This window comes from Vipera berus (genome assembly GCF_964194415.1).
Source record: "Vipera berus genome assembly, chromosome: 1".
NCBI lineage: Eukaryota > Metazoa > Chordata > Lepidosauria > Squamata > Viperidae > Vipera > Vipera berus.
In genome coordinates this window covers 260,163,652-260,189,205 of record NC_138202.1, presented here as the reverse complement: position 1 = coordinate 260,189,205, position 25,554 = coordinate 260,163,652, and positions in this window count along the sequence as shown.

The window sequence follows — 25,554 nt, the reverse complement described above, 5'->3', positions numbered from 1 at the left end:
TAGGTGACAGAGAAACTCTAAATCATGCCATAATGTTAATTTCTATTTTAATTTAACTGACAGTTCTCCTGACAGAATCTACACAAGTTTCTATGGAGTGTGGGTATTCCTCCCAGGATCTTATAGGATTGACTGAGTATTTGTAGGTTGATTAATGTTCTGTCCAATTTTTCATAATTAAAAGCAATGCCAAATTGTACTAAATATGTTATGGAATAAACATAGTGGCAGAATTCACTCATCCAATTTTTTGTGAAACCTGCAGTGCAGAACTAACATATTATTTAAAGCTAAGTCTGGTCCTGGACATAAGAAAGGCTAGGTCTGGACCAGTGTAGGCACTCAAAGTGGTATAGTCTCAGCTGAGAGTGCTAATGCTTAATTATTAGCTCGGAGAGTCCCGGTGACACTTTGCCCAAGATTGGTACTAATTATTACTTTCTCCAAAACTGGAAAAGTGTCTAAACTGGGCTTATAGCTAGAGCTGGACACTGAGATTTGCAATGATAGACGTGTAGGGATTTCATGGGCAGGGGGGGGCAAACCATTGTAAAACCATTTCTGAGTTCAAGAAAATATTTGAAAACTTCTATCTTAAATATTTAAGATCTCTCTCTCTCCCTTCCTCCCTCCCTCCACATCAGGTGCAAAGGCATTCCAAAGTGTGAGTTTGTATGTCTGAATGCACCTGTGTATGTGTGCTATAAAAGGTTGCTTTGATGTCCATGACTTTCAATCTCTCATGTGTGGGGTCCTTAAGCAACCTTGTCTTGTCTGATTACATAAGCCCAGCAGATTGCACTTAAAGGAAAATGGTCCCCAAATTCAGTTGGCAAACTCACAATCCTATGATGTCCCCAGTTTCCAGAGATTATATTAACTAGTTATAAAGGAGGATCTTGACAAGTCTTCTGCTGCAATCCACTCAAGAACTTTCCATTTATTCTTGTCCTGTAACCTGCATTTTTGAATGAAGCTTTAGTCTATAATAGGACTTTTCCTATACCCCACACCTGCTAAGTTTGCTCAGGCATTATTGCTGATGGACTTGGGTATTTTTGTTTTCCTTTCTGTATCCGTTCCAGTAAGGAAAATATTGAATTCATACTAAAGTAATTTTGAAATATTTGCAATAGCTTAGAAAAAAATATAATTATGGATGAATTTCCCCATTAATTCTGAATTTAGTGGAGTGAATTTTATCTCATAAGGTCCAGTTGGATGATTCATGGATCATTCACTACTGGTTTAACTGACCTAGACAATGTGCTCCTAAATAATTGCAATTAAATTGTCAGCTGATTCTTTTATGCATTTATGAGGTACTGCATATACTGAGCATTTTCCTGACCATAACTCAGTTTTGATGAATTCAATGGGAACATTAATAGCCTTTAAAATAAAAATGTGAAATTAACACTAATGTACTTTTAAGATTACGACTGAAGATTCATAGTCATAGAAATCATTATATTATCATAATGGGTGACTTAGTAAAAGTCAAAAGGAAATTGAAGAGATACATAGATTAGCCTGAAAGATGCAATGTGGAATCTATTTGCATTTATTAGTATATGTCAAGATCCAGCCCTAGCAGATTCAAGAATATTGTAATTATAACCAGCCAAACACCCAAAGCACAACATTTGACAGGGCCAATTGAAATTACCTTTTAAGAGATGTGATTTAGCACTAATGACAGAAATGCAGAAATTACCAAAGGAGCTGATAAATAGTTCATATATAGGCTTTATAAAATGTAGAGTGCCCTCAGAGTTTAGCTCAGCTTCTGCTGGTTTTGTGGAGATATCCCTGTCATTTTCATGGCATCAATCCATGGTTGTCTTCTGTGGGTTTTTTTTTTAAAATTTCTCAGCTCAACTGGAATTTCCTGGGAATCTCCCTTCAAAGTATAAACCAGTATTAATATTAATTTTCATATTGGCCAATGTGGGCTGTCATATGACTCTCTTGCAGGAAAAAAATAGAATCTTGAAGAAAAAGAAATACAGTTTATAAACTTTGGTGGACAGTGTTAAGTTTTTGTTTCTTGCAGGCATTAACCGAGATGAAGTGTTCAAACAGCAACAAGTTTATTCAGAGTCAGAACAGAACAGAAGCAAGCTAATAGCTGCTGTGCAGCTATTTATACAGTTGGCCTCTAGGCGGCGACCAATAGATTTAAAGTAGCAGTTTCCCGCCCTAAACCTACTTAACAGACTGGAGACAGCAAGTCTAGCTCAGCCAGCAACCATTACATAATATATAAAAGTAGGTCAGCCATTAAGCAAGCAGTTAGACATAAAGCAAATGATTTAAGCAGATAAGGCCAATACATTACACCCCTTCCCCCTGGATAGCACAAACTCTCATTTGTTTTACATAATCTTGCAGATACTTAGGCGGCCTTCGTGACCATTCAGAACGTCTGGGGGTTACAGGAATCTCCTGGTATACCTGCCTGCCTGCCAGGCTGGGTAGACCAGGGCTTGGAAGTTCAGTGGAGTCCAAGTGACTTGAGTCTCTTTGGCTGGCCTGTCCCAGTTGGCCCAAACCAAAGTCCAATTGTGCAGCAAAATCTGCTGGGCTGCTTCTTAGTGCAGGTTGTCTGTTCAGATCCTGGAATACAGTCTGTGTGTCAGAAGGGGACTCTTCTACAGCCATTTCCCCATCACCATGTGGAAGAGCTTTCTCAGAGCATGCAAACTGCTCTGTTGGACCACTGTCCTGTGGACCCAGTATCTGTCCCTCTTGGGAGTCCTGAGCCAGGACTGATCTGCTAGCCACCGACGCAGCTGATCAATGTGCCAGCGAATGACACCCATTTTCCAGGACCATCTCATATGAGAGTGGTCCTGACACCTTAACAGCCTTTGCTGCCACCCACAAAGCCCCTTGCCCATAATTCCGGGTCCAAACCTGGTCACCCACTTGCAAGCTTCTGGGTGCCTTTGGCCATGCAGTGTCTGAGGCGACTCTGTCAGGATGCAGCCTGTCCAGTTTGGTGATCAAATGCCTGCCCCATCAAAGCTCAGCTGGACTTTTACCCATGGTGGTGCAAGGCATTGTGTGCTTGCAAAGTAGAAAATCAGCCAGCCTGTGGTGCCAATCCCCTGTGACAATGCATTTCAGGTATTCCTTGGTTGTGCAGACCATGTGTTCTGCTTCTCCGTTCGATGATGGGTGAAAGGGAGCTGACGTGGTGTGCCTTATGAGGTAGGCCCTGAGGAAGGCCTGGAATTCTGATGCAATGAACTGGGCCCCGTTGTCGGAGACTAAGACGTCTGGAAGCCCATGTGTTGCAAATAGTTTCCGCAGCACCTGGATGGTCCTAGCACTCATAGTGGAAATTGGCACCACCTCTAACCATTTAGAGTGGCTGTCGACCACTATTAAAAACAATTGTCCCTGAAAGGGCCCGGCAAAATCAACGTGGATTCTGGACCATGGTGTGTGCATTTCCTCCCATTGGTGGACAGGGGCCTGCGGCATTTCCGGTATGGATTGTTGACATGTGAAGCAACTGTGTACTTGGGCCTCAATAGCTTTATCTAGCCCTGGCCACCAAAGGTAGCTCCTCATCAGTGCCTTCATCCAGACTATTCCCAGATGGCCTTTGTGCAGAGACTGAAAAACCCTGGGCCATAATGAGCTGGGGACTATGACTCTACTTCCCCAAAAGAATGCACACTTTATGAGCTGAAAACTCTTCTTTTCTCATAAAAAACCCTTGAAATTCTGGCCCTGGACATTTGTCCACCCATCCAGTGTGAACCCAAGTTAGTACACGGCTAAGTGTTTTGTCAGCTACTATTTCAGCAGCTATGTCTCCAGCATGGAGAGGAGACTCTGGCAAGTCCTGTATGGCTAAAATGCGTGCAGCTGGAGCCGGATCTGTCTCCATGTCTGGCAAAGGCAATCTGCTAAGGTCATCTGCACGGTCTATTTCTTTGCCTGGTTTGTGAATCAGCCTGTAGCTGTAGGCTGAAAGGAATCTAGACCACCTCAGCATTCGCAGGGACAGAATCTGAGGTATCTGCCTGTTCATCATGAACAATCCTAGCAAAGGCTTGTGGTCTGTGAAGACCGTGAAATGGCGTCCATACAAATAGTCATGGAACTTTTTAACCCCAGCCACAATGGCCAAGGCCTCCTTCTCAATCTGCACATAATTGTGCTCAGCAAAAGACAGGGTCCTTGAATAATAAGTGATTGGAGACTGTTTCCCATCAGCTGACATATGGCTTAACACAGCCCCAACCCCATATGGGGATGCATCACACATGATGCAAACTGGCAGCTTTTCATTAAAGTGTGTGAGCACCGAGTTTGAGGACAGCAATGATTTGACTGCCTGGAAACTTCTTTTATGGACATTGGTCCACTGCCACTGCATGTTTTTGTCTAAGAGCCGGTGTAATGGCTCTGCCACTGTAGCCTTATTTGGGAGGAATACATGAAAAATATTTAGAAGGCCCAAGAAGGCTTGAAGCTTCCCTTTGGACCTAGGGCTTGGTGCCAGCTGAATTGCTTCCAGCTTTGACTCTGACGGATGGATACCATTGGCATCAATGCAGAATCCCAGGAACTCAGTAAACTGTACCCTAATCTTGCATTTCTCTTTTTAAAATTTGAGTGCCACTGCACAGAACCGCTGAAAGAAGACTCTAAGCCGTTCAGTCAGGACTTCTGTAAACTCCCTGGCAATGAGTACATCATCGAAGTAGGGGCAGAATCCTGGAATACCCTTGAGCATACGCTCCATCACTCCCCAAAAAAACCCTGGGGCCACACTCACCCCAAACTTCAGGCGCTTGACCTTGAAGTCCCCCCTATGTGTAACAATGGTTTGGGCGGCTGCTATGCTAAATCTAATTTAGTGAACACACGGCCTCCCTGCAAGGACGCCAAAATATGGCTGACAACTGGCACTGGGTACGTGTGCTATTGAAGTGCCCAGTTAATGGTGCACTTATAGTCAGCACATATGCATACTTCTCCATTGGCCTTGAGTGGCATTATGATGCAGGGTCTCCCTTGAACGTCACTGCTAATGTGGCTTTGCCCTTGACTGCCACTCGGGAGTTCTGGAAGTCTGTGAGTAAATGTTAGATGGTTGAAGCTTGACCCATCTGTTGCTACGGCTGCAAATGTGCTGGAAGGTTCCAATGGAGATAATGGCCACAGCTAAGACTGTGTCCAGTTCCATTTTACATGGAACTCCCTGAAACTTGACTTGCAGTCAAAGTTTCTGCTTAAGAGGTTGGTGGGCACCCGTGCGGAACACGCTCCTATGACTGGAGCAGAACCCTACTCGGTGTTGCCCCAGGGCCCCAGTACCTCTCCTGAATTATTCTTCCTGCTGATGGTCCAGCTGGTGACCTCAGCAGATGGTGGCAATGTGGCCTGGTTTTCCACATGCCCGGCACATTGCTGTTCGGAAATGGCATTCCACGCATTGATGGCGGCCTCTGCAGCCCATGCACCTAGGGAATGGGACTGCCTTGTCAGATGGCCTCAGTCCTTTCTCCTGGTGCCTCTGTAGCTTGTCAACTTTGTAGTCAGAGTCGGTATCTTCCATCCGATCGGCATCCTCATGGTGGATGGCTTCTGTGCTTGGCACACTTTTGGAGGGCCGCAGTGCCTTAATGCCCCTTCCATCACTTTGTCTGTCATGACATCCTTCAAGGCCTCCTGTAGCCAGAGAGTCTCCTTAGCGAAAAGTTTTTGTTGGAGCTCTTGGTTCCTGAGTCCACAGACTAAGCAGTCTCTTACTCTCTCTTCCAAATCAGCAAAATTTATAGACCCTTGGTGGAGCAGTGGGCTAATGCCTCCTTAAGTAACACCAGCTGCCTGCAATTAGTGCAGGTTCGCATCCCACCAGGCTCAAGGTTGACTCAGCCTTCCATCCTTCCGAGGTAGGTAAAATGAGGACCCAGATTGTTGGGGGCAATTAAGCTGACTTTGTAATAATGCCGCTTGGGGGTGTGTGAAAGCCCTAATAAGCAGGCATATACATAGAATGAAGGCTACTGCTAAGCTTGTAAGCCGCCCTGAGTCTTCGGAGAAGGGCTGGATATAAATGGATTTTTTAAAAAAATTGCATAGACAAGATGCTTGCCGCAGAGCTGTGATGAATTCCATTGCTGACTCACTGGGTTGTTATTCGCATTGCTAGAAGGCATGCCTCCATGCTATCATGGATAACTTTGGCTCAAAATGGTCTCAAAGCTTTTTCTTCAAGTCCGTGTAGGTGACGGACTCATGTGGCGCTGGGGCAACCAAGGTTTTCAGCGATATCAAAGGTGGCTGGGCTGCACATGCAGAGGAGGGTTGCAGCCTTCAGCCCATCTTTGCTGACTTGGTAGGCACGAAGGTAGTTTTCTACATGGGAAATGTAGGATGCCCATCTCTCCAGGTGTGTCACATCAAACTCTTCGAACTTCCCGACTTTCCCCATAGCGAGTAGTCTTCGTGGTTTGTGTCTCACATTGCCTTGTGCTGCTGGCTTTTCCGTAGGCCCTAGATGGATCCTTAGGGCATGGTGGTCTCCAGGGTGGCTTGCTAGGCAGACCAAGTGGGGGGACATAGTTCCTGCCAGGCTCTGTGCTGGGCTCACCCACTTGTGACTTCAGGCTCTTACGATGAAGAAGCACATTCCATCCTCATCACCATTGTTAAGTATTCAGTTCTTGCAGGCATTAAGTGAGACAAGGTGTTCAAACAGCAACAAATTTATTCAGAGTCAGAACAGAACAGAAGCAAGCTAATAGCTGCTGCACAGCTATTTATACAGTTGGCCTCTAGGCGGCGACCAATAGATTTAAAGTAGCAGTTTCCTGCCCCAAACCTATTTAACAGACTGGAGACAGCAAGTCTAGCTCAGCCAGCAACCATTACATAACATAGGAAAGTAGGTCAGCCATTAAGCAAGCAGTTAGACATAAAGCAAGTGATTTAAGCAGACAAGGCCAATACATTACAGACAGGATATCAGTTTCAACAGATCACCAGAGACACTTCATGTATTTGTTTAAATGAATTCTAGTCCATCAAAGTTGATATCATAATAAGCATATTACTCTTTAAAGCGCCACAAAACTTTTATGTTGTCTTTGCACCCAAGGCAAATAAATCCCTCCATTTCCTGCTTTCCCTATTTGTCATCAGAGGAGCTGTTGTTAGAAATATCTCAAGGATGACATAGACATTTACATAGCCTGGAGCTATTTCTAGCAGCTGTTAGTAGCTATTACATAGCATAAGATATCAATTTCCCCAAGCTACTATTTTGTCTAAATTAAAACTTTAAAGTATGTTTGAAACTATTAAACAAAAGAATGAATAATGTAATGTAATGTAATATAATGTTATAATATAATATAATATAATATAATATAATATAATATAGTATAGTATAGTATAGTATAGTATAGTATAGTATAGTATAGTATAGTATAGTATAGTATAGTATAGTAATATAATATAATATAATATAATATAATATAATATAATATAATATAATATAATATAATATAATATAATATAATATAATATAATATAATATAATATAATATAATATAATATAATATAATATAATATAATATAATATAATATAATATAATATAATATAATATAATATAATAATATAATATAATATAATAATACCCACTCTGGTAGGAAAGTTTTGTTTTAATTTTATTTATTTATAGAAATTTATTGGATGCCCAACTCCAGTGGATGGATAATAAGTTAATCAGTACTTTTACAAAATACTGTATCCTTTAAGGACTTTTTTTCTGAAAAGGGGTAGAACTGAGTTAATAACTTTTTGATTTACTAACTGAAAAGTATTGGATATGGGAAGAAGAGATCTATATAGTGTAATTTCAAACGGGGGGTGGTTGATATTAAGTCTGTTTATAACTGCTTTAAAGATCAGAAGTCAATCTTTATTTTTTCCCTTTCTTTTCCTTTACTTTTTGCACTTTCTACTTTGCTTTTCTCTATCTCTTTTTTTCTTTTAATTTCATTTTGTATTATCTACTATTATTGTTTAACATTTTCAATAACATTGCTTAAACTTTTTTTTTAAAAAAAATATTGAACATATAGCAAACTGATTGGACATAATGACTGGGCTCATACATCACTAAGCAAATCACACCATAGCTAAGAATGGCTATTAGAGGGTCCTTCTGATTGGAATGGGCATTATCCTTAAGCACCAGGAGCTGTTTTCACCTCCCACTTGAGGTGAAATTTGCAGCAAGATTTTTGCTTCTGTTACTCCAACTCTGTTCCTGTGACAAATTTCAGTTGAGATAGCATCTCATTTTGATTCAGTGAACAGAGGATAACATCATAAGTTTGAAGAACCTATTGAAAAAGCAGACATGTTCCTCTTTCTGCTTGGGTTGCCCACCTGCAGGTGATATCTTGTGGTCCAAGAAACAGCCCAGTCCTAAAAACTGATGCCTTCCTTAAGAATGCTGATCAAATGACAACAGCTTCCTACAACATTTACATATTGAGTGTGAATGTCTTCTTCCAAAATTGCATACAAACTCTATGCACATTGTTTTCCATACAAATCAGCCTCCAGTCAATACACCTACAACTAATGCACACATTCCTGTTCTGCATGTAAATGTGTGCAGACTTGAGTGATGTGAATATGGGAAAGGCCTTAATCAGAGCTCTCAAGCAGCAAGCATCTCACATTTTAGAATAGCTGAATTGTGCAAATACTATTTCTTAAAGTAGTAGCAGCAGACAGGTTTACAAAACTCTTCCTATGTAAGCCAAGAAGGACACACATTTGAGAAAAACAGAAGATGGGATGGGAGGTGTAATGTATTGGGCTTTGTCTTGTTAAGGGAACACCATGTGGGTTAATTGCTGGTAGGTTGCTTAAGCAGGGAACCTGGCTAATGGCTCCCAGCTCCTCAGACAACCCATCTCCAGTGCTGCCATTGGCTGCCTCTAGGGTGGCAATAGGTGCTTTAAACCTATTGGCTGCTGCCTAGAGGCCAGGGTATAAATTGCTGTATTTGCAGCCCTTTTTCTCAGTTCAGATCCTGCAAGCAATAAACAATGATCTTTGCTGAACTCACTTGCCTCGTCTCGTCATTGAAGCAACGAACCCAGTATCAAACACTGGCGACGAGGGTGGGATCCTGCTCCTCCAAATGAGCTGAACAGTCAGTATTTTTATTTATTTATTTATTTTATTTTATTGAATTTATATACCGCCCTTTCCCGAAGGACTCAGGGTGGTTTACAGGGTACTTAAAACATTGATACAAAATTTAAAAACGATTAAAAAGATTAAATTTGATCAGTAAGGGAAAGGCCGAGCACGCCTGGTGGGAAAAGCAATTTTCCCCCCCATGGTCGGCTAGCACAGCCACACTAGCGACCACGCGCCCAGAGGATCAGTCCCTGGGCAACGGAGGGGCAGGACATGAAGACACTGAGCCCCAGCTGTGAAGACTAGCAGAAATGGCCAAGGTCAGAAAGCTGGAAGAATTCTACATAACTCAACCAGAAAGGTGCTCCTCGTACCTGTCCAGGGTCAAGAACTACCTTTGAGCAAACCAGGTTGCCGAGGAAAGCTTGAAGGCTGCCACGCTCTTATGTGTGTGCGGCCCAGCCATGTTCAACATAGTGGAGAACCTGTTCGTGCCAATGCCATTGGAGTCCATAACATTCACAGACTTGAAGAAGAAGCTCAGAGACCCAAGCTGTTGGTAATCACTTGGCGCTATGCATTTGAGCAAAGAGTTCAGCAACCAGGGGAAACCGTGTCCGAATTCATCACGGCCTTGAGGCAGGCCGCACGCCTGGGCCAGTTCTCCGACGTCAAGGAGAGGCTACGAGACCGGCTTGTCTGTGGTCTCCGCAATCGAGAGCTACAGCAAAAGCTCTTTGCCAAAGAGACTCTGCCGTTCCTAGATGCACTGAAGGAAGTCATGGCGGACGAAGCCGCCGCTGGGGCCGTACGAGCCATGCAGCCCACCAAAACTGCTCAATGTGAAGAAGCTGTCCACCACAAGGACGCCGAACACACAGATTACCCTGAAGATGACACAGAAGTCGACAAGCTACACAGACACAAGGACCAATAGCATCGCAGTGACAAGCAACATGGGGCCACTTACAAGGCAGATCCCTTCCTTAGGTGCCCAGGGTGTGGCGGCCGCCACCAACGCTTGGACTGTAGGTTCCAGACAGCCATGTGCCAGGCCTGCAAAAAGACTGGCCACATCGCGTCCATCTGCAGAGGTCTCCAGAGGGACTGGACATCAAATCGCCAGTCGGAACTTCTGACCAGGAGAGGTACCAGGGCCCCGGGACAGTATAGCGTGGGGTTTTGCTCCAGCCGCAGAAGCATTTGCTGCACCGGAGCTTGCTGCCCAATTAAGCCGAAGTTTAGACTTCAGGTGGAGCTGCAAGGGGTCCCCTACAAGATGGAGCTGGACACGGGCTCCGCTGTTTCTATTATTTCACTTGAGACATTTAATTTTGTTTGTAATTGCAGTAAGAGATGGGCCAAGTTGAGGCCTTCTGATATTATACTAACTGATTTCCAGAATGCCAGAGTCACAATCAAGGGTGAGCCCACACTAGCTGTTAAATTTAAGGGGTTTTCTGGGCACCTGGATGTTGTGATAGTAGGGGGTCAGCGAACAAGCCTGATTAGGCTCAATTGGTTTGATGCACTATGCATCCAAGTAACCGGAATCAACCGGACGCAAGTCACGAGTCTAGCAACAGTATGCGAGGAATTCGCAGATGTGTTTGATTCAGCTCTGGGAACATACATGGGCCCGCCAGTAGCATTTAAACTAGATCCTAATGTAGTGCCAGGATTAAACCTCGTAGGGTGCCATTTGCTCTTAAACACAAGATAGACGCTGAGATAGATAAACTTGTTGAACAGGGTGTACTGCAGCCAGTAGATGGGGGTGAGTGGGAAACCCCAATTGTAACACCACTAAAAGCCAATGGGGAGGTTAGAATGTGTGCCGATTATAAATGTACAAATAACCATGCACTCAAACAGCACACATACCCAGTGCCAGTAGTAAGCCACATCCTGGCATCCTTGCAGGGTGGCAACATTTTTGCAAAACTAGATTTGGCTCAGGCCTACCAGCAGCTCCCTGTTGATGAGGCCACAGCCGCAGCACAGACAATTGTAACCCACAGGGGGGGGGGCGTTTAGAGTTAAGCACCTGCAATTTGGAGTCAGTGTAGCCCCCGGCATTTTTTAGGGCCATAGTTCCTACCTCATTAAGGGACAGGGTATTGCAATCGCTTCATGAAGGTCATCCAGGTATTGTTCGCATGAAAGCTTTGGCAAGAAGCTATTTATGGTGGCCAGGATTAGATAAGGCCATTGAGGCTCAAGTGCATGGGTGTTACACATGCCAGCAATCAAGGCCTGAAATGCCACATGCTCCCATTCACAGGTGGGAGGAGACACACACTCCCCTGTCCAGGATTCATATAGACTTTTCTGGGCCCTTTCAGGGACAGCTCTTTCTTATAGTGGTCGACAGCCACTCTAAATGGCTAGAAGTTATACCAATCTCAAATATGACTACTGCTAGGACCATCCAGGTGCTTAGGAAACTCTTTGCAATGCACGGGCTGCTGGACATTGTAGTGTCCGATAATAGGGCCCAATTTACTGTGGCAGATTTTCAGGTGTTCCTGAGGGCAAACCTCATTAGGCATGCAACATTGGCTCCATTTCACCCATTGACTAATGGTCAAGCCGAACATATGGTTCGCACCATGAAAGAGTCACTGAAGCGTATAGTGACTGGAGACTGGCACCACAGACTTGCCGACTTTTTGCTCTGCCAACATTCCAAGCCATGCACGACAACAGAGAAAAGCCCAGCAGAGCTGCACTGGGGGAGGTGCCTAATCACGAAACTGTACAGGCTGCACCCAGACCGGGTGGCAGCTGAGGCCTCTCACCCAAAACCCCCGAGGGGGCTGCAAGTGGGTGACGGGGTGTGGGCCAGGAACTATGGTCATGGGAACTTGTGGGTGCCAGGGAAGATAACCAAAACGTCAGGCCCTATCTCATACAAAGTGGGCCTAGAGGGCAGGCAAGTTGTCCATCGTCATATCTATCAGCTTAGAAAGCGTTTTCCAGAACGGCCACAAAGCGAGGACTTTGTCCCCGGTCCATTCCACGGGCTGCAAACTGGCAACCAGGCCGATTAATCAATAGACTCTGACGGTCCAAGCATCCAGAGCAACGGGGAGATGGCCATAGGGGAGGAAAGCCCAGGAGTGCAACATGGGCCCCCTGATGGAGAAAGCCAACCAGAACACTACAGCCGCTGTGCTAACTCTGTGGAGCAAATTGACTCTGGGATGGGCCAACCTGGAAGGGCCAGCCAAAGAATGCCGAGTCAACCAGACTCACTTGAACTTAAGGACACTGGTCTACCCAGCCTGGTGGGCAAGCTGGTAGCCCAGGAAGTGCCTGGGTCTCCCAGGCATTCCACGAGGGTTCACAAGCCTCCTGCATATTTACAAGATTTTGTTCTGAAATAACAGAGCTATGATATTGTCTGTATCATTATTGTGCTACTAGCTAGGAGACTTTCTGTATTAGCCAGTATGGAAACACGTGTATTTGCACATTGCTGTTGTACCCATGTAAATTTGTATTGCTGTAATCATTCTCCTTTTGTTGTTATAATGTCGTACATTTTAGGGGAGAAGGGTGTAATGTATTGGGCTTTGTCTTGTGAAGGGAACACCACGTGGGTTAATTGCTGGTAGGTTGCTTAAGCAGGGAACCTGGCTAATGGCTCCCAGCTCCTCAGACAACCCGTCTCCAGTGCCGCCATTGGCTGCCTCTAAGGTGGCAATAGGTGCTTTAAACCTATTGGCTGCTGCCTAGAGCCCAGGGTATAAATTTCATGCAACCTCAGCCCTGTTTTTCAGTTCAGATCCTGCAAGCAATAAACAATGATCTTTGCTGAACTCACTCGCCTCGTCTTGTCATTGAAGCAACAAACCCAGTATCAAACACGAGGATCAATTTATTCAGGTTTAGTTCAGGGACTAAGACATTTTAGTTAACTTTAAATATGTGTACTGTGACCTGTATAATTAATGTTGCAGTTGCATTTTTTTTTCAGATTAAGCATATTTGCTCTTATTTGCCCAAGTAACCTAATTTGTTCTGTTCCTCATGGAGGCTCTCTTTAAGGGAAAAGTAGCTTTGAAAGTCCTGAAAATCTATCCCTTTTTTGAGTCTTGCTTAACTCCTAGTTTCTCCTCCCTATTGATCCCTGTGGATCAGGATGGAGAATCTGTAGCTTACCCAGTCCAGCCATCGGCTCACAGAATCTCTCTCCTAACAGGTTATTAGCCAAGAAAGGAATATTGAATGAACAGAGGAGAAAGGAGGAAATAAAAATGTGTTTGTTCTTCCTGAAGCCCAAGCTTACTATGTTTGGGGTAGATGAAATGTAATCCATGGATTGGTTTGGGTTCCGTATCCCAGCAAGAGACAATCATCCCCTAAAAGGCAAGATTTTCCTTTTTAAGTCACTTAAACTAACTAAATAAACTAACTAAACTCTGAAAGTGATCAAGAGGCTCTTTTTGCACATTGTCATTTCTTCTCTAAGGTTCTGTATCTCAGGAAAACTATGCCGCTTCTGGTTAGTCTTTAATTGGATGCAATAAAAGTATTCTATAGGAGACAGTAGCACCTCCATCTAACAACAACAACTTTATTGTCACTTTGAGTATACACCAATCGGCATACATCAAAATGAAATTTCAGTTGCATACAGGTCTCAAAGGGTCACCACCTCCAATATACACTCCTTGTTCATGGCCGGCTCAAATTTCAGATCATCCATTTTAGTCTCTAAGGAGCAAACCATGGCAAACAGGACAGATGGAAATGGAGCTGCATGTGGATTAGCCCTCAAATTAGCTTGTATTCCTGCACGACAACCTCACCTCCTTTCCTTTTTCTGATCCTGTCTCTTGTTGGTTTTTTTTTTCTCATTGTGATGGTGGCTATTTCTCTGCAATCTTCTCCACATGATTGGCTGCCCCCACCATGGGCTTAAAAAAAGGCATTGTGATCTGAAGGCTGGGGCAAGCAGGAATTGATATTGTCCCATAAAAAGGAAAATTATAACATAAAGCTGTAATTTTTGGCCTCAGTCATAGACATTAGTACTGTAATGTCACACTGATCCTGAAATTCACAGGTAGGGAAGCACTGTGTTAAATGTTCAGAGCTTCCTATTCAGAATACTGTTATTCAGAATTTATTGCTTATAAATAGATAGCAGTGAAAAGCTGGAACAATTCTATCAATAATAAAGCCAGGGAAAATATAAATCACCTCATATTAACAAAAAAAATATATTTCACAGGTTTTTTGTGTACTTTCCTGTGAAATTAAATTTTGAAATCCTGTACAATATGAAATATCAGGTTTAAATGTGATAGATTTATTTTCTTTAAGAGCTCTTTGGAGTAGATTTATGGGTAAATCAAACCAGGATAAAATACTCTTCTTAAACTGTTCTTTACATACCTGTAAACATTGTTTATCCTACTTACATCTAATGAAATCTATATTATGATCTTACTTAGTTCCTAGAGCAGGGATAGACAACTATGACAACTTTATGACTTGTGGACTTCAACTCCCAGAATTCCTGAGCCAACTGGCTCAGAAATTCTGAAAGTTGAAGTCCACATATCATAAAGTTGCAATAATTGCCCACTCCTGTCCTAGAGGAATAGGTAGCCCTTGAAAATGAATAACCAAGAGTGGCTTGTCTGCCCCAACTTGCATGCACTTTGTGGTCTAGTCTTGTTTGAAGGGAAATGACTCTCCTTGTGAGCTTGGAGGTTTCCTTTTCAGCGATCACATTTTTCTAAACTTATCAATATGCAGCCCTTGGAAATGACCCCAGATCTTATATTTTCTTCATAATGCAATGATATCCTTCTGAATATGAATCCAGATTCATATTACCGATGCTTCAATAAGGTAGGCACAGTAATCAGCACCAAGCTGTGCTCAATATACTTGCCTAATGTTTTCTGGTAAATTAGCAGACTTTCTATAAAACTGTACATTTCCAATATTCTGTTTTTTTATTTAATGACTTTGGTACTATTATCATAATATATTTCAATGCTCCCCCTAAAGAGTCTTCAACATGCAGTTCTAGACACAAACCTGGAAACTTGCAGTAAATCGTATTTACTAGAAACTCCCCAGCCTTTAATAATGACCATCCCTTATGTACTATATATTTTCTTTCATAACTTGGGATATTTGTGATCTTTTTTTTTCTCCAACTCTACTGCATCGAACTGTTTCAAGCTTGGGATAGATAGATATAGTTCTGAATCAGGGCATTTTCATACGGACTCATTCATAAATTTAACTTCTCATTAATCAGCTACTTTTTTAAAAAAAATGCACAGAAATCAATGTTTTAATGTGTAGCCTTGCACATCATTTTTCTCCACAAAATACAATGTTCTAAACACAATTGCACATACAATTCATTCTTAATTGTTCAATGCATTTTTATATTAATCTATACCAGGGGTGTCAAACTGCCGGCCCATGGGCCTGACGCATCACGAGGAAACCACGCCCACCCCATTGCCGGCAATGGGGGAAAAGTTCCAATTCATTGTGCGACATCACGTGACGTTGCGAGTTTGACATGTCTGATCTATACTATTCCCAGACAACTTTAAATGTTTGTTGTCAGATAGAATAAGTATGCACAGAGGAATGTGTGTATATGGGTATATACACATTCAAGTTCAATATTTTACAATTGGCTGTCAAGCCCCATTTCATCTGGACAGGATGAAGGAAGCAAGAACTACAGGGTTTCAGTAAGCTATCTTTAATATTAATCTGGAGTAAGTAGAGAATTTTGAAAACTGAAATAGGAATTTAATTTCTCACTTCCATTTACGGTGAGTTAAGCAAGACTGAGACTCTTTGAATGATATGAAATGCTTCTTCCCAGGTTCTTCATCACTTGAGCTAAATTGCCATTTATGAGATAAGCTGCCAACTGAATTGCCTTCTCCTGATTGTTTATGTCTATTTTTTCTTCTGTTTTTTTTTCCCCCAGTCCCTCAACAATCTTTCACACTGGCATGTTACTCTGAAAAGTACAGCTCCGGTCAGATTTTTTCCACTTGTGGGTTGCCAAAAAGAAAATTAAGCAAGCATTTATCAGGTCTTTTTAAATATATATTAAAACCCCACTCAGACCCATAGTCAGCTCCATAGGCTCACCTCTACAAAATCTAGCCAAATTTCTTGCCAAACAACTACAGCCTTACGCAAATTCCATCACCTCACACGTACAAAACTCATTCCAATTCATAGAGATCATAAGTAAACTAAACTTACAGCCCTGTGACCTACTTGTGAGCTTCGATGTTGTATCCCTCTTCACCCAAGTGCCTATCAAAGAAGCCTTGACAGCTATCCAAAATAAATACAACCCCCCAAAACACATCCTAGATCTGACCAACCACTGCCTATCTAACACATACTTCATCTACAATGGACAAAGATACAAACAAATGGAAGGAGCACCCATGGGATCACCCCTTTCACCTGTCATCGCAAACCTCTACATGGAATACTTTGAAACCCTCGCTCTAGAAAAATCCAACCACAAACCCAAACTCTGGCTCAGATACGTAGATGACACCTTCATAATCTGGCCACATGGCAAAGAAAAACTGGATGACTTCCTCACACACCTCAATAGCCTACACCCCAAAATACAATTCACCATGGAAACAGAAGCTAACAATCAACTTCTCTTCCTTGATGTCTTAGTCTACAAGAAATCCAACGGCTCCCTAGGACACACTATCTACCATAAAAAAAAAAACACAAACAGCTATCTGAACACACTCTCACACCACCACCCAGCACAGATCAACTCCGTAGCCAAGACACTCATATCCAGAACAAAACACCTAGCTGACGAACAACACCTAAAAACCGAACTACACACTCTCACTAATGTACTAACAGCCAATGGATTCCAAAGAAACACGATTACCAACTTAATCCGAAGAGAGACACCCACAAAAACCCAAGACAGAGAACAAGAAAATGGCAAAGCCCTCCTCCCGTACTTAAAAGGGACCACAGACAGAATCAGCAAGGTCCTCCAAAAACACAACATCAAAACAGCATTCTACACAGACAGAAAAATATCCACCATCCTAAGAAACCCCAAGGACATAATTGGGTTAGAAAACCAAGGAGTATACGAAATCCCATGCCCCACCTGCCCCACCACATACATCGGACAGACCAACAGAAGAATAAGTGCATGCATTGAAGAGCACAAAAACTCACTCAGAAAGGGAGAACAAACTTCATCCCTGGTCCAACACTTTGAAGCCACGGGACATGAAATTGATTTTAAAAAAAACCAAAACTATCGCCAAAATTGAACATTTTAACAACAGAATAATCAGAGAAGCCATTGAGATAGAAAAACACCCCCACAGCATGAACAAACGAGATGATACCTCTCACCTACCAGCCATTTGGAAACCCGCCTTGATTGACAGACGAGTCCCAACCACCAAGAATGATACCAGACCCAAACTCATGATAACATCACATGACATCACCACCACACAACCATTCAAAAAGCAAATCCGAACCCACAATGATAACGAGGCACAACCACAAAACAGAAACCTAACTACAGCTGCAACATCAGCCACTTTAAACCCCTCCAAACCACACAATAAGCAAACTGACACCCACTATAAAAACATGGCACCACCACAAACACGAAGCCGAACAAAAGCAGCACAACTCACCAGCTCAGGTCTAAGGCTGGCAGCTGAGACCAGCCCATCCACTCAAAACACACCCCCACCCAATCAGAACACACCCACCATTCAAAACACACTCCCACCCAATCAGAACACACTTAATCCCCCACCCAATCAGAGCACACCTCCACCCACAGAACACACCCCCTCTGGCAGTTTAAAAAAGAGGAACAAACAGCCACATGCTTCTCCCAGAAGAAGGAAGCTGAAGCCACTAGCCTGATGATGACGGATGGGATTCCGTCGAAACGTTGCTCCTACACCTTTAGTTCTACGCAGGGAAAAACCCGAATGACCAAAGATCCATATATATATATATATATATATTTGTTGTTAGCTGCGAAGTCATGTCCGACTCATCGCGACCCTATGGACAACATTCCTCCAGGCCTTCCTGTCTTCTACCATCTTCTGGAGTCCATTTAAGCTCACGCCTACTGCTTCAGTGACTCCATCCAGCCACCTCATTCTCTGATATATATATATATATATATATATATATATATATATATATATATATATATATATATATATATATATATATATACATATATATATATATATATACATATATATACATATATATATATATATATATATACATATATATATATATATATATACATATATATATATATATATATATATACATATATATATATACATACATATATATATATATACATACATACATATATATACATATATATACATATATATATATACATATATATATATATATATATATATATATATATATATATATATATATATATATATATATATATATATATATATATATATATATATACACACACATACATACATACGTTTTTTCCCCCCGCTCCTTAAAAAGAAAGTTTATTCTAAGAACTGGCTACACACTATAGCATTTTTAGGCACATATCTTTACTAGACCCCTATTTTCATAAACTTTCAAACAGCACCAGCCTCTTCATGAGTATCTGTTTTCAGTTTTGCAATTAACTTCGGGAGCACCGGCCTGCAAAATTCTTTCAAGTGCAACATCATGTCTGTGCTGAGATTTTTTTTCCAATTTCCCAAACTAGGACTTCTCTGCCTGAACTGCCTGAATTATTTTGACTGAGTGGAGTTTTATCTTGAACGTCCAAAATTATTCAGCAGACCAGAAGGGTTTTTGCTTGTATGTCGGTATATTTTAATAAAGTAACAGAATTATTAGTTTGGTAGGCATATTGTCCATGAGATCATGAATGTCTGTTCAATTTTCTTTCCTCTGATACTATTTTCACATTTCTTTTCATTTCAAGCTGCATCTTCACTTATTAGAAACATCTAAAGGTGTTAGACAATTAGGCTTAGTTCATGCTGCATCTATTCCAGCTTCCTTGGGTAAATTCATGCAGGCAAATAGAAATCTAGAATGTGAAAATAGAAATGAAACCAATAGTCATCTTTGCAACTTTCCGCACTCATCTACCCTGAAAAACAAAGTTGATATGAATTACTGTTATTTATGATTGCCACCTTTACATAATACTGGAACAATTTTACAATTATAGTGTAACAATTATTATTGCACATATTTATATTGACGGCATGGAAAAGTACTTCAGAATTTTACTATACTAGTTAAGAGCATACCAAAGTTTCTGAAGTGTTATTAAGTCATCTCTGCATATTAATATGCAACAATATTGTTCTCTCTCTCTCCCTCTCTCTCTCCCCCATCCCTACTGCATCTAGATACTGCAAATCCTGACCTATAATGAAAGCAAGAATATGAAATAAGATAGTCTTGTGCACATATCTAGCATTTAAATGAATGATGTTCTATCTTTCTTTGATTTCTATAATGCCACACTAATACTTGATTTCTGCCAACATTTCTATACTGATAGGTAGCAGATTATTCAGAGCAATTTAAAGGTACCGGGGACTAAAGAGAAATCTTGTACTTGTTTGATTTATGCTTAACACAATGAAATATGTGTTTTTATCAAATTAATCACATTCATTCATTGATGGTGCAGTGGTATAGAGGTGAAGATGCTTGCCTCACACTCAGAGGGTTGAGAGTTCAATCCTAGGCAGCAATAGATGTTTCTCTTTCAAGGCAGAAATAGAAAATATCTACTGCAAACTCTGCATAGGCATCAGGAAGGGCATCCAGCCAGTAAACACTCAGCTCCATTCAGTTTCCCTGACTCCACCCTGATAAAAGGGATTACAGGGTTGTAAAAAGAAAAAAAACCAAAGTTCATTTATTCATTCATTTACTCAGTTTCTATAGCCGCCCATCTGAAACCAGTGACTTTGGAGGGTGAGCAATGATAAAAACAATTTAAATAATTTAAACAGAATACAGAAAAGAAATTAAATGCAAATAGCAGCCTAGAGATATTATAATCTGTCAATGGCTTAGAATCTTCAAAGTAAATATAGTTTTGCAGACTTACTTCTTTTTAAGTAGCTATTATTGACTTTAGTATGTCATGGACATTTTATTTTGGGAAATAATGCCACAAATTAAAGAAGCCTAAGATCTGATTTCAAGTTTCCAAGAATTATTCAGAAGTTGATTTAAGAACATCAATGATTGGATATCCTATATTGACAATAGTTATCACCCTGATCAAAGGCATAATAATTTTCTTACAATAATGAGGGTCAAGAGTGCCAGGAATTTCGAATCACGTTAAAGTGAATAAAATATAAGTACAAGAGTAAAAAGGGCATATAATTAATCTGCAGGGTTTTTCCTTCCCAAAGATTGAAGCTTCTATTTTCACATTAAAATAAATAAATAAAGGAAGACATTTTGAATTAAGAGTTAAAAGACAGGCCCTGAGATGACCTCATCAGCAATACTGTGAATTTCCACATCAGTATTTTGTTCAAATATGAAAACCGAACATTGCAATAAATATTAACATTAATTAATGTTGTGTTGCCAAGTTGGACAAGTTGATTCCTGGTAATCCTGTAGATAAATGACCTGCCTTTAAGTAATAATTTAGAAAGAAATTAGGATTTAGATTGTATTTAATTACTCATTCTGTCTATATATTGACTATATATTGTCTATATAGTGGGGAGGAGCCCGAGCTATCAGCCCAGCAACACACACTTACATTGTGTATATATTGAACAGTGGATCTGTAGTACTCACTTTATAGGGCTACTTGTCAATTTTGTACATGAAATGAAATTGGGAGGTTTGCATGTTCTCAGCATGGCTAGCTAGGGATTTCTGGGAGCTGAAGTCCAGATATCTTAAAATTATCACTGTTTTAGTCATTAAAATAAATCTTAATTCTGTATTGCATACTCAACCATTACTTAAGAATACTTTACACCTAACAAAATGCGTTACACATCACTTTCCAATTACATTTCACCAATCTTGCAGTAAAGCTACCAGCACCACTACAGGAGATAGTAGTAGGTGCTGTAACTAGTAATGACTCTTTCTCAATGTCTCTTCTTTAAAAATGTGAAAAAGTTGTTGTTTCTCAGAATTTCCTATATAGGAAATGAACATTCAGTACCTTCCTTAGAGCTCTTCTTTTAGCTGTCATGCCTTTCCAACAAGTAGTTACATGGTTTAGTGGAAAGTCCTCAAAAGCTGCAACCAGAGGCCTAGTTTTTCCTAAACTTTATTACTGAACTTTGAGGGACTCTGATAAAAACCTTCTTGCTACAATATGGGTAAGTCAGATGAGTAGGTGAATGCTGATTATTTTACTAGTTGCATGAAGAAACCAATAGTAGACAGTATTACACAGGTATTACACAGGTAGAAGTATAATTTTAAACAACAGTACCTATTGAGCTCAGTGGAAATAAATTCCTCTATGTGTCCTATGTGTTGCTCAGAGATAGTAATCTGTCTCTCCCGAGTGCTGCACAGTCTTCTTAAAGAAGCAGTACCTTTGAAAGGCACAGTGCATATTTGAACAATCCAACTCTACCCCTTACTTGCAAAATGCCTATGGATTTTGCATAACTTTGATGTAGCTGTCTTCCTGTCACTCTACTTCTGGTGTTTGGGTTGTTCTTCCATCCCACCAGACTGCTTCCCTTCTTCTGGCTTTGCAGGCCATGACCATCTCCTGGCCCAATCCAGTGAGCTTCTTGTTAGTAAAACTTGCCAGCCTTTTTATTCTTCTCAACTATATATGCCAGCTAATCTGAATCCCTTGGGTACTTGCTCACTCCTTTTGTGGCAGCCGAGACTGGCGTGCCAGCTGGGCAACAGGTTGAATGGAGAAAAGCCTTGGGCTTTCCTCCTGTTACCTTTTATGTGCAGGTATTCTTTCTGTCTCTCATGTTTTATAGCTTTGGCTCCTATTCCCTTTACCTCCTTAGGCTACTTCTTACTACGATCATTTCTTTTCTTGCTCCTCTTTTTCCTAGCCCGTTGCCTTCAGGCAAGACATTTTCTACTTCTTCCCTGTGTTTCTGACTGACATTAGTATGTACTAGTCTCTTTCTCTCTCTCCTCCCTCCCTGGGACTCTCCAATTCTGATTTCATCTGCCAAGAAGTCCCCTGTTGCTTTCTGTGATCTCCACTTCTCTTTGCCCTGTTTACCTTAGCATCTTTAAATATCCTCCTTTCTCTGCTTCTAACTTTCCCCCAGAGCAGATCGCTAGCGCTTAAGTTAACTTCCTTTCTTCTCTTCACAAATTTCTGCCAAGTCACATCAGACTTATTTCCCACCTCCATTTGGGGGCCAGATCAGGAAATAGCCTCTGTAGGAAGACTGGAGGTACTTTTATTGAGATTGCCTGATATGGGGTCTGGAGGCTAAACCATATGATGAATGATTGAGGGAACTACGTATGTCTAGTCCAGAGAAGGACATGATACGATAGCAGTTTTCTAGAACTTGAGTGACCATCACTGAGAAGTGGTCAACCTGTTCTCCAAAGCACGCAAGGGCAGGAAAAAATGGGTGGAAGATCATTAAAGAGAGATCAAATCTGGAACTAAGGAGAAACTTCCTGACAATGAGAATAGTTAATCAGTGGAATAACTTACTCCAGAAGTTGTTGGTGTTCGATCACTGAAGGTTTTCAAGAAGAAACTGGAAAGCCATTTGTCTGGAATGATAGGGTCTACTGCTTGAGTAGGGATTGGACTAGAAGACCTCCAAGGTCCCATCCAACTCCATTATTCTATGTTCTAAGGGGTGTCAAACTGCTGGCCCACAGGCTGGTTACATCATACGGATGCCACACCCACCCCAGCTCCGGCAATGCAAAAAAAAGTCGTGATATGTCGCAACAAGTCACATTACGGGACAAGTTTGACACCCGTATAATAACAGAAAGAGCAATTTGGCATAATTGTTAAGCCACCTGGCTAGAAACTGGCACAAAACCAGCTGAGTAACCTTGGGCCACTCACTCTGTCTTAGCCCTAGAAGGAATTAATGTCAAACCATTTCTTAAAAAAAAGAAAGAAAGAAAAGGCTAACAATACTGCATACACAATTGAATGGAAGAAAATAATAATAATAATAATAATAATAATAATAATAATAATAATAATAATAATAATAATAATAGTAGTAGTAGTAGTAGTAGTAGTAGTAGTAGAATCTTACAAATCTGATGTGCTGTCCCTTCTCCTCCTTCTCATTAGGAATTAGGGAAGTATTTTTCTGAATGACTTCCAAATGTTAGATCATAATTCTGACCTTAAAAAAATTCTTACTCTGTGTACACAAACACACACACACACACAGACACACACACACTTTCTCCTTCAATCATAATGTACTTCATTTTTTTCAAATAACACACTGTAGTCCAATAAATAAAATATTATATAATCTGCTGTAACCTTTTTTAATTCAGCAGAAAGGCTAAGAGATTGGGGATCTTTTCCTGTAAACTGTATTTTCCATCTTATTCTCTTTGTCTTAATTAAATGTATATCATTTAATAGCCAGGTGTGAGAAATGTAGCCACATTTTGAATATGGATGATGTGTAGAAATGGTACTTTACAATGATTTCACAGAGATCTGTATATGGAATTGGAAACGACTTACAAGTAACCCAGAATATGGTAGCATAGGTAGTTAAGAATACATCTTAACTACCTATGTGTACAATCTACACTGGGTACCAGCATGTTTCTGAGTGCAATTCAAGGAATCAATAATCACAATGGCAGGACTTCTGGTTTGCCATCACGAATGCCACGGATACTGGAAGGCAAGCTCCATCTTCCGCATCCGATTTTGTTCCACTGGGGGACCCTGGAAAGGGTTGAAAGTTGCCCTGTATGGGCGACTAGCAAGGAGGGGACCCTTGCTTGAGTGTGGGAGGGCATCAGTCATTCTGCTTGATCCGGGGTAGCCCTCCAAACCGGCTGAGGAAAGACTAGCCATAGCAATATGGCTCATCACTAAGCTGCAGACAGCCAAAGTCAAACTTACCATCAAGCACTTCTAAAGCAATGCAGATGAAACTGGATGAAACTAAAACTGATCTTCTCTTTAAGATTCTAAGCATTTTCTTTTCCTGCAAAAGCTGCCCAAAGTACCTTTCCCCCTGTGAGGAGAGATGGAAGGGAATTTCTGCCCCACCCTCTAAGAATAGCGGTGACTGACTACCCAGGGGAGTTAAAGCACTAAAAAAACCAATTTTAATCTAATTGGATTTATATGTTTCTGAAACTTGAAGACCAAAAGTTTTCTTTTTTTATTGGAGACTTTTGTTTTTATCTACAAAAAAGAAATAAAACTGGAAAAAGGATTATAAAAATTTTGGACTTAAAATTTTTAAATGGCATCGTTGACATCTTGTGGTGAGGCTTGGTATTACAACTTGTTATTGCCTAATAGAGACTTGGCTTGAAGCCCAGACTTCAGATAAAACTCTTTTGACCTTGATAGATACCACCTGTGAGAAACTCAGCTGTAAAGAGAATGTCTGGGTGTCATAACTGGCCTGCTTGAACTATGAATGTAAACCTTTACTGACTTTCAGAGTTATATGCATGGAATTGCTTTCCTAGCTCTTTATTTGAGGAACATTGGTTATTATATGAGATTATGAAATACCTTGGACTATAAAATCTTACTTGACTTCTACTATAAAGACTACCTATAAACATGTGAATTAGAGATCCCATACCTAGTTATAAAATTATTTTTAACATCTGATTTTAAAGTCCTCAACTTAACACATTATTAAGAGAATATGGATGAAGACCAGGAAAAGATCCTTTCCATGTTGAAAGCAATACATGAAACCATTATTTCAGCTTGTGACAAAATAAGACCCAACATAAAAGAACAAGATGCCAGCTTAGATACACAAACCCAAATTTTGACTACAACCAAAGAAGTAAAAATGCAGAAGATAACAGAAGAAGTGGAACAATCAAATACTAAGACAGAGTACTCAATTGATCAACAAATACAGTTAATGGAAAATCCAGAAAAGAGAGTGACAACACTGAAAATGGAAAAGACTTTCTATATAAATCAGAAGAAATTTGAGAAAGAAGAACAGATTGAATGGAAAACAAACATATCAGCACAATTATGAGGAATTGGAATAATAGGGAGATGATTGAATGAATACAAATGGGTTAGCCCTTCCAAAAAATGACAACTGAATGGTCTCTCTTAT